Source organism: Lampris incognitus, chromosome 5, assembly GCF_029633865.1.
Source record: "Lampris incognitus isolate fLamInc1 chromosome 5, fLamInc1.hap2, whole genome shotgun sequence".
In the NCBI taxonomy this organism is placed as follows: domain Eukaryota; kingdom Metazoa; phylum Chordata; class Actinopteri; order Lampriformes; family Lampridae; genus Lampris; species Lampris incognitus.
The window spans coordinates 62,740,958-62,751,525 of NC_079215.1; positions in this window are offsets into that span (position 1 = coordinate 62,740,958).

The window sequence follows — 10,568 nt, forward strand, 5'->3', positions numbered from 1 at the left end:
TTATGAGCTAATGCTGGGGAGCAGTTTCAGAGCTGGACGTTGAAATGTGCAGTGTTTGGCGGGGGTGTTGCTAATCGAAGCAAGCCGGCTAACGTAGCCGCTGGTGGAAACGAGTGTGCTAGCCACTGGTGATTAGATTGGCAACTGAAATTCACATACGAACCCCATTTATTTACCAGGTGAAAACAAAACAGGAAAGAGAACAAATGTGCGTTCTCACACAATCTGACGTCAGAGTAAAATAACGGGTGTGGCGTGTTCCTACCGGACTGTGTTAAACGTGACACTATAAGGAGCGCCAACCTCCCTCCGCGGGACATATGCTAGGCCTCATGTCGGGTAACCATGCTGTGAACTAGACTAGCTATCTCCAGTTTATGGAAACGTCTTAAAAGTTGTCAGTTGCTACTAGGCTGCTTTAACAAGAGCTGCTTAATTAAACCAGAGTCCGAGGATATAAGGGCAGCTACATATTCAGCTGTGATTTTGTGCAAATTAAACTCTGCCATTTAGTGTAAGATTATTTGAACGTTTCATTAGCTAGCTAGTTAGCTAGCAAAGCAACGAGGCACCATAGCAACCCAGGAAACAAGTTTGCTGCATAGCCTCAAGCAAAGTTTAATTTCTCACAATCACTTGTTGATGATGATAAATGGCTACGCATACATATGTAACAATTCTGAGAGTAATAATGACACATCAATGGGGCAATTGGGGAGCTGATTTTGAGAAATTAAGCTTTTCCTGGCCTTACATCCTCTTCAGTTGAATTTGTGACAGAAAGACCTTTAGGTTGCCTGTGCAGCTTTGCTGCTTGCCCTGAAATAGCATAAGCCAGATAATTTCTAACAATCTGTTATCCATCAGACAGGCTGTGGATTAATTCAGCAGTTCGTATTAACAGACCCTGGCAACTGCCAACTTTTAAGATGTTATGAAGTTAGAGATAGCAAGGATTGCCTAGTTCATGGCAAGGTTAGCTGGCATGAGACCTCATGTGTATGTCTCACGGAGGTTCATTTTTGCTCTGTAGTATCCTGTTTTTTAATACAGTACAGTCTCATCTTATATTTACCTGAGAAATACATGGGATTTGTATGTGAAAGTGTTTTTACTCTGTCAACAGTTTTGTGTTTGTTTTTTTAAACAGAGTTGGAAAATATCAGTTTAGAAAAATATCTGTATGTGTAGTCAAGGCCTGAGATTTGTGCTTTATTTCAAAGAAATGCTGGTTCAAGTGGAGCACAAGGGAATCCTGAAATGAGTACGAATACCAATGAAGGAGGACCCGATTCATTCAAGAAGGTAAGTAAGTGAAGGGGCAGCGCACTGATTTTCACATGAGTACTGTAGCTAATTTCCCAACTGTTTGCTAAAAAATATGTAATTTTCTGAAATAAAAACTGTTAATGTCAACACTGGTATATTCAGTTGCTCGTTTATCAGGAATACTGATTGTCACAGTTGAAAGCAATGGTCTAAAACAATAAATAATGGTATAGATGGCCTTGCAGCTTTGCTTCCTGAAGGTTATAATATTCAGTATTTGTTTAAACTAATTTAGACAGCTGTGGATTCAACTCTGGTCATTTTAGAAGGGGTCAGTTTGTTGTGCTGCTGAATTGTATCACATATGCATGTTTTTATTATTCTGACCACCTTCTTTCAAATTTTACAAAGTCAATGTATAAACTGCAGTTAATAGTGAGGGAAATTACAGTAAGTGTTTTGCTCTCAGTTCCAGCTAAATTCAACTTGTCAAATGGAACCAATGTGGATCTGAAAGACTCCTCAGGAGCTGATGTGGCTACTGATATTTTTGATGAACTAGTGAGACATGCTGCAGTCTCTTTCAAGCTGTTCATTGAGGACTCAGTTAAGAAACAGAAACACCCCTCTCATTACATTTAAGGTATTAGCAGATACTTTTATTTTATCCAAACCGACTTACAATACATACATTTGTCATTAGGAAGAGAAACAACTATCTATCACTATGGGTACAATTTCAGGGTTTCCGCGGGGTTTTAAGAAGTATTAAAAGGTAGGAAATCAACTTGGTGAAAATTAAGGCCCTTAAAAGGTATTAATCGCCATTTTACAAGGTATTAAATTTTGCAGCTATCTTTTTCAAAGAATATCCCATTTGTAGTAAAAGTTTTTTCTGCTAAAAGTTCATGTGAAATTATTTGAACATAGCCTATAGTGCAAGCTATAGTGCAAGATTATGTATGTATACCAATATTTCAAGTTTTCTTTGATTTAAGGTGAGACACTACATGTGAATAGTGTAAACATTTTAACTAATAGATATCACCATGAAACTTCACCAGTTGTTTACTTACATTAAGACAATATGCGCTGGGGTGTGTAAGTGTGTGGAGGGAAGCGGTTGGGGGGGGGCATTGCAGCATACCCACTACATTATACTTGACTACACCACCTTAGGTGTCACTGATGAAAACAGTTATAACTCAAAGTGGTGTCAAGATTTAAAAAAAAAGTATTAAAAGGTAGTGAATTTAGCTTCAGTATTCCTGCATATACCCTGAACTGCAGATATTGTAGAGCGAGCCACTGCAGTGATGTTGCCTTATGCGAAATATACTATGCAACTGAATCCTACACCCTTGTCCCCTTAGAGGAGAATGAAGTCTCGGAGGTCTCCTGCTCAGATGAGGGGTCATTCTCACCAATTGTGTCTGGAAGGTCATGCTCATCAATTCAGTCTGTGAGGTCCACGGCAAGTTCAGACTCCACTGTAATTACAGAGAGCACCAAAGCACGGAGAAGGCAACTGGTAGAAGGACAACCTAATGATAAGGTGGCAAAAGATGTGAGTTGTTCTTAGGTTGTTGGTTGAGTGTCATGTATTTTCAAAATGCATTGCAGGCTTACGTGTGACCTCTATATTGCAGATGGTCTACGTAGCTTTGCATCAAAAACCAGGAGGAGAAGACATTCAAAGAGTACAACAAAACCAAAAGCCTTTCTGATCAAACAAGAAAGAAACTTGTCAACATCTTAGTGGGGGATATGATCGAGAATCATGGGTAAGTGACCAATATAGTCTTCTTCATAAACTGAAATCCTCATTAAAGTATCTGTCCTCTGTTGTCAACTTTTTACACTGGTCATGTTCAACTTATTTTGAACTAGATTTCACACTGACCTTGTCTTTAATCTGTGTCTTGCTATGGTGTAGGAGGGTCCCACCAGCCAATGTCCGCGTTACCTAGGAAAATAGACTAGTTTGGTGTGTTAGTTATGAGTTGTGCATGTTTTGACATGGTTTCTATGTATGTTAGATTGACCAAGACTTCACAGTGCTCTTTGGAGAAGACGTCTCTGGCAAGTTTATCGCAAAATGGCCAACATTCTTCAAAACCAGGATTATCACTCTCTGCAAAGACCTTCGCCCTGGTACTCATTTGGATGACCTTCTGTCCACTCAGGAGGAATTGAATGATTATGGTAAGTGATCTTACCATAATCATTGATCTGGTAAGTGAGCTGATCCAACAGGGAAGCTGGCGTTGGATCGGCTGAGGGAGCCTGGTCTACTGCATCCGGTAGGCCCAGGGACCACGGCCCCCCGCCTAGAGCTGCACCCGAGGAGGAAGCACTGAGGGCGGTCTGACTGGATGTAGCTGCTAGCCCATGCAGTCATCCTGGCTGGTGTTTGTTCTCTGGACAGACATTTTGGACTGTTGCAAATTAACTGAATGCACTGTGTTGACTGTTTGTGTGGGGGTTTTTTCAGTGCTTTGTTCTCTCCGTTTTTCTGTGTTTTTGGTGGTGTCGTTTTCTTTTGGATGTGTTTTTTGTTGCACTGCTGTGGGTTGAGTGAAAAGAAATTTCGTCTCTTTTGTGTATGAAAGTACATGACTGGGATGACAATAAATTGTTTCTGATTTGTGAAGTGTATGCAGATGTTTGTGTTTGTCAGTGTTCATGTGTGTTTATGAGCTATGACTGTATACTCATGGCATGCATGTGGTTGTTGCATTCTAATCCACTAGGATGGGACAGTGGCTTGACAGCTATCCTCCTGCTCATTCATCTCTTGCCCCGACTGCAAGAGGAAAAAGTCATGGAAAAATCAGTGCCACTGAAACTGCTGACCATGTGATCAAGTTCATGAAGGTATGTTCTAGAATAGGGATGTAATGATATGACCTTTTCAGTACGATACAATACGATACGCGATTAATATCACGATACGATATTAATCATGAAATTAATTTCTCCCCCCCTTTAATTAAATGTATACCTGACTGAAATAAAGCACACAAACAAGTATTTGCTTGTCATACAATTACTACCAGATAAAAAATATATACTTGGTCATGCAACTTAATAGGCACTTGTCTGTAACTGTAAAATGATGTATAAAATTGAAGTCATTGATAACAATAATGTGATAATTTCCCATTTATCTATGTGTTATCAGCCCATCAAATCTATTTATATTTATAATAACACTATATTCATAAGCCATGCTTTTACCCTAATGAAATTCTGACTGGAACAATGAACTCAGTAAAACATTTAATTTCAATTTTTAATTGTTATTAATCATTTATTTAAATTTCAGTCTCAAAATCAATGCACTCCTCTCACCCCGCCCTCCCTCCCTCTCGCAAGTAAGCAATGTCACCTAAGTTTGACCTAGTAGTGATTCCATAGTATTGCGCAACATGCTGGTATGCCTAGAAGTTCACGTGACGTTATGATGAACATATCAAGGATTTCTGGACTTATTTCTGCCTGTCACAGATGTTCGCCAACCTTACCTTAGATTTAACCATTTTATACCAATAGATCCCTTTGAATGGAAAGGAAAATAGTTGTTTCTATTTTATTATCGTTGTACGCTATAGGCGGCTTAGTTGTAACACCGTGTTACAACTGACCCCGCAGTGGAGTTTTCCTCAAGCCTGGCTAAAAACGTACTATGAGTTGGTTACACGTTTCAAAGCGGTGTTATGTTTTAGGCAAAAAGACAGTCATTAGGGTAAGATAAGTTGGATTCGGTGACACAGACACACACAGCTCAATAATAAAAAAAAATAAGTACGATAAAGAAATTTATTTACATGTCGCGAAAACAGCCTTTCCTCTGAATCTCCACGAAAATACGTCCAAAATGTTTCAAAATTGGCAGCCAACCTTCTCATAGCAAGGAGGTAAATTGACCCTAAGCACACCCTGCTTGACCCTGTGCAACTATGTAAAATGTTAGTGTTAGGCTACATTTAACCCCGTGTTAGGTTGTGCCTCGCTCTCCCTGTGCATTCGTCGTCTCCTTCATCTGCCATTTCCTCACGTTCGCCTGGATTCATTATTCAGCTAGTTAGTCGGCTTTCTCCTCCGACAGGTAAGATAATCTGTTGTCGAACTTTTCTCTTTCTCTCTCCCTTGTAAGTTTAAAATTACTTTGGTCGTGGTCTTCTCTGCTGCTGTGTGACTGTAATGTTGATATAATGTGCAGTGCAACATCGCATACGTTTAAAACAAAGGCTCACAGGACCATTTATTTTCAATTTAAGTCATGTTTCAGTGATGTTGTGTGTTTTTTTTTTTTTATTGTGCTATGTGGTTTTCAATGTCGGTGTGGCCATACGGTGTTAAGTTGAATGCTTAGTTTTAATAGCAATGTCACCACCATGACCGAACATACAAGCTTGCCTCAATAATACCGTGACACGATATTACAAAGAAATGCTTACAGTTGATATCCGTGGCCTTTTTAATTCGTGATATACCGTTTGGCGGTATATTGTTAGATCCGTATTGTAGACATATATGATGAATGAATGTTGCTTTGCTCCTTATAACACTTGAGTGACCGATGGTTTTCACCTTCTTGGTCAGCTGTGTGTGTCTCTCCCCCTTGCAACTGTTATAAGAAAACACCTCTTGATGAGGGATAGGTAGAAATGCGTTATTCCATCTTATTTTATCTTATCATTGAATATTAAAATGGTGTTTTAGGATTAAAATCTGGTGACCAAATGGTTCAAGTATATGGCTTACATATAATAATGCTCATAAATTCTTTTGGTGATATTTTGTTCACTGCAATGGTAGCATTGTAATCTCAGAAGAGGCCAAGATCATATGAGAGATCATTCAATATGGTAATGTTTTTTATGTACCTTGCCCTCTAAACAGTTGAATAGACATGCTCCATCATGTTAAAATAATTCACACCAGCCCACTCAAGAGCCCAAAAAACTGCCTTAAACAAGCCAGGTGTATCTCATTTAGAGGTGTTTCAACACCTATCCAGCTAAAGGAAGGTGGAAAATGTTTTAACTGTCTCTTGGGTGTGAACAAACACAAAACACTGTTCCTAATCCCCTTCCCTCACTCTTAGGTGGGTACGAGCATGGTGACGTTCCTTGAGAGAGTTGGATCAGCACAGCCCTTCCTCCTCTGCGTTGGAGAAAAGAAGAGTAGTATCCAGAAGTTTTACATCATCCTGGACCAGAAGGCCATTCCCTGTGTGGCGCAGACAGCTGTGGCTGCCTTCGACGAACTGTTTAAGGCACACTTTCTGTTTGCTGTATCCTATGATGAGGCATTGTAACATTTCTACACATTCATCCAAACAACTGTATATGGCATTGACTTGGGCACTGCAAAGGAGAGTCCAAGGGTCAAGGAAATCAGGGTTAGAATTAATAACATTGAGGTTTGAAAATGTTCACCTGTTAGATTTGCAAGGTACAGCACACAAGTTGTTCAGTTTTGTTTTTTTTCAACATTTGACGTTTAGCCATGCTTTGTACCCAGGGCGTACTTTGCATTTGAAATGTGGTGAACATGGGCGCTCATCTGTGTTTTACACTTATTGTGGATTCAAGAAACATTTGTTGAGAGTTCATGGAGATGGTGTAGCTTCGAGTTCTGTTGATGATTTGAACAATGTGGACAATAATGTTTGTGCCTCCTGACTTACTGCCAAGTGCTGATCCTCCGATCAGTTACCCTGCACCTCTTGAAGAAAGACAGTTACTGGATATGTGTAGCTCTATTATCGCTCAAGTACAAGCATCTGGAGTCTCTGATAGTACTATGCAGTCTTTAGTTGATTCAATGGAGGAACTTGTAAATGACATCCATGTCCAAGTGCAGGATGCTGTTCTTAAATGTCTTTCATCTGAGGTAACTGAACAAGTCTTAGATAAGGTTTAAGACTGTTTTGAGCAGCTTGAAAATCCATTGTCACTCCTCAATACCGAAACTAAGAGGCAAAGACATTTTGAGAAAAAAAGGGAAAATCGTTGAACCTGTAGAGCATGTTCTTGGTGTGTGTTACGATGTGTGCAGAGATAGAACGACTGGTGTATACAGTCACGTTCCAGTCAATAACAAATTCATTTATGTGCCAATTTTGGGGACTCTTGAGTCTATATTTACCAACCGGGAACTCAACAAGTGTTTCCAGCTAGTAAAGCTTCATAAAGATGGTGTTTTCAAAGACATTAATGATGGTTCATACTTAAGAAATCACACATTATTTTCACAGCAAGAACATGCGCTTCAGATTCCGCTTTATTACGATGACTTCAAAATGGCCAATCCGCTCGGATCTAAAAAAGGAGTACACAAACTTGGCTGTGTATACCAGTGTTGTAGTCGAGTCACTAAACCTCGAGTCCGAGTCGAGTCTCGAGTCCCCAGTGTTCGAGTCCGAGTCCGAGTCACCAAAGAAAAGTCGAGTCGAGTCCGAGTCGAGTCCCCATTACCTGAGTCCGAGTCGAGTCCCTATTACCCTAGTCAGAGTCCGAGTCATCAAGGTTGAGTCTGAGTCGAGTTCCAAGATGGCTCCAGTGATCCACTCGGGCACAAAGATCTGACATACAAATAAAAAAGGTCTACATTAAACAAAAATGACACAGCTGTCACCATTTCAAAGGGAGTTTAATTACTTTGTGACACGATAGCCAAACAAATGCACACCCACACACTCGCACACATGCACGCGGAAGCATGCGCGCACACACACATTTTTAGAACAGTCTGAATTTCTTTGACATTCTGAACATTGGATGTGCTTCAAAACACATTGATAGCTTTGAATAGCATGATGTTAGCAAATGGTGGAAACAGTATACAGAAGTAAGTTCCACAGCATACAATACATTCATAAAAACTAGTCAAAAGACATTGTCTCTTAGGAATAGTTAGGAACAAAGGGCTGGTGGCACTAGTTTTAAGCATACACGTTGCATTTCAAAAACACAAGATCTGACAGCATGGAACTACTCAACCTTGCACGGTGAGGCCTCATCAAAATGCCTCCATGACTAAATACCCTTTCAATGGGCGCACTGGAGGCAGGGATAGAGAATACCTGTGTGGCAATCTGATAGAGAGGGTAGGGAATTTGGATTTTTTTTGCTGCCAAAACCTGAGGCACGGGACTGAGTCAGAGTCCTGCTCAGTGATCAAGTTGAGGTATGCAGTCAACTGAGCCTGGCCAGACGGCTTCTTCTCGGTGGAGGAGGGAGTCCTCCTATAGTGGGAGAACATTCTCAACAGCTTCTCAGGAGGACACTCTGAAAGTTCACCTTCCCCTGGTCCTGTTGCTTCCGCTGCATCTGCTGTTGATACCGCTTGCTTGTCACCCTCTGCCTTTATATACTCTGAAATGAGAGGGGGGCATGGGGGACTCATTACAAATATGTTATTGACTAGGCCTACATGACAAATGACATGTCTATGTGCTTTATTGTAACACCTTCAATGATATAAACATCACAACAATCAAATAGTTAATCACTTAACTAACATTAATCAAAACATTTCTCACCTTTGATCTCAGTCTTCAGCACATCTTTGATGTCACTGTCCAGCTGCACATCATGTTCTAGCCACTGGAAGCCAAATGCTGGGTCCAACACAGATGCTATGAAGTAGGCATTGGTGAAAGGAAATTTGGTGGGGCCTCTTCCTTCAGCTGGCTCACATCCTGGTATCTTGACTGCACTGAAAACCTCTGCAAACCTTGTTTTCAAGGAGCTCTCCAGAGCTCTCCCCAGAGGCCCACAGTATCTGGCTTGTCCTCTTATTTCCTGCAGGTGACAGCGCAGAGTGAGGACACAGCGCACAATCACACTGACGGTGACAGTAGTCTCACCCTGAGTTAGGTTGGTTGCCTCTAAGAACGGATCAAGAACTTCGATCAGTTCTTTAAGCTGAGCATACTCTCGCGGGGATAAGATAAGGCTTTTGTGCCCCTCTGATTCCAACACACTGGACAGCTTTTGCATGTCTAAATGCACATAAGCCTTCACCTGCTTCAGAGTGGAATTCCATCATGTGGCATTCGCTGTTGGAATTGTTGCATCACCAAAACACGCTTCAAAGCCGTCTTTAAACGAGGTGCCACTGTGGAGGAGGTTGGCTGCACGGGATAGCTTTGCTAGGGTGCTTGACAGCCCACTGGTGTCTTTCAGACCATCTTTTATGACCAACTGCAGTGAATGTGTGAAGCATGATAGTCTCTGCATCTCACAGTTCTCAGCCAAAGTGTCATTGACTGTCTGTTGATCTTCTGGCATCAGGTCTTGCCATATTTCATCATCCTCCTCAAATGTGCTGGGATCATGAGCTTCAGCATCACAAGGATCCTCTAGGGGAAAGCTGGCCTGGAAAGCTTTTCTCATGTTGGATGCATTGTCAGTTATGACAAAGTTGATCTTGTCCTTAATCAGGTATTCTTCAGCACAGCATTCAAACATCATTGCAATCTTCTCTCCTGAGTGTTTCCCATGCACTCTTTTGCAGGAAAGAAGATATGACTGAAGGCTGAGTTCCTGTTTTTTTTATCCATTGCCACTGTGTGTGCTGTCACTCCAAGGAATGACTGCATCTTTCGTTCACTCCAAATGTCTGTGGTAACAGCAACACTCGATGCTTCTGCCAGCTGGCTCTTTATCTGTTCTTTCTTGACTTCCACCATTCCTGGAATGGTCATAGAGGAAATTGTGGATCTTGCTATGGGCCGGTACTGAGGGTCCAGGACATGCAGGTAGTGCTTGAAGTCCTCGTTGTCAATGATGGAGAGTGGCAAGCAGCACTTAATGATTAGATCTTTTACAAGGACATCACTTATAGCCTTCTGACGTGGATGTTTGAGGTCGTACATCCTTTGCTGTCCATCATTTAAAAATGATGTGATCATCTTCTGACCTGGAGCAGCTGGCATCACATCTGAAGCAGTGGAGGCACGGTATTCTTGGAACCTAGGGGAAGATAGGATACACACTTTAGCTTGCTGATGCCAAACTGTTTCAAGTAATCTTTCTCACAGCAAAAAATGTGTAACGTTATAGCTATAACAATATGCAATAACAATACAAATGTTACACATTATACACATAGTGGTTTGAACCATAACCAGTTAAGTTACATATTTAGTTATCTATATAACTAACATTACCATATTAGTAGATTAACTAATGTAAGCTAGCTGGATAAATGAAAAGTATGAGAAAAGATACATAATTTATGAGACTAACAGGACAGGGATTAATTAGCAAAACCCAGTCATT